The sequence below is a fragment of the Etheostoma spectabile genome, chromosome 13, assembly GCF_008692095.1.
Source record: "Etheostoma spectabile isolate EspeVRDwgs_2016 chromosome 13, UIUC_Espe_1.0, whole genome shotgun sequence".
NCBI lineage: Eukaryota > Metazoa > Chordata > Actinopteri > Perciformes > Percidae > Etheostoma > Etheostoma spectabile.
Genome location: NC_045745.1, coordinates 9,033,490 through 9,034,153, shown reverse-complemented (window position 1 = coordinate 9,034,153; position 664 = coordinate 9,033,490). Strand labels below are relative to the sequence as shown.

The following is a 664-nucleotide window of genomic DNA, read 5'->3' as shown; positions in this document are numbered from 1 at the left end:
GTGGTTTAACTCCCTCCTGTGGTCATGGTCCTGAAGCTCAGGGGGGGAACATTAATAAACTCTAGTCTACCGTGGGGACAGTTTACCAATCTGTCCACATGGATTGTAAAACCGTGCACACAGTTTGATTTATTTTTCTCTTCCAGGATCTTAGGGGGGGCTCCGTAGAAAAAGTCGCTTATTTTGGGCTTGTTTTCACAGGCCTGGTTGCGTATTTGTCTCGCAAGATCTGGCAACACTGGTCCAGACTCTCAGGAGTCACTATCAGGAGTCACTCCCTCATTTTGTTTTTTTACAGCCCTTCGTTAGCATTAAACATCATACATTCTTTCTCTGTTCACCTTAACTGTGCCAGCAGAGGACTCCGTTGCGCCACTATCGCACTTCTTTCTTCTTTACCTTCCTCCGTTTTCCGCACCGTCACACTCTAATAGAGTTGGCAGTCTTCTGTGAATGGAAATCACTTTTGTGTAAACATGCACAGGAAGTGTCAATCACGTTTTAAAAAGTGGACTGACATACGCCGTCTGGGTCTGAAGAGGAGGAAGACAAAGTCTGCTCGGGTGTTTCTCTTAAATGACTAAGCGACATTCATGAATGGGGAGGAACTTCACATCCCAGATGGAGAGTGACAGAATCAATTGCGCGTATGTCAATCAGTCAC

At 45.6% G+C, this 664-nt stretch overlaps 1 protein-coding gene across 3 annotated transcripts in view; it reads left to right on the top strand.

Annotated features, from left to right (window-relative positions):
- The window catches only part of sgcd (sarcoglycan, delta (dystrophin-associated glycoprotein)), a 361,460-nt gene that overhangs the window by 292,522 nt on the left and 68,274 nt on the right, over window positions 1-664 (top strand). The gene's annotated exons all lie outside the window — the stretch shown is intronic.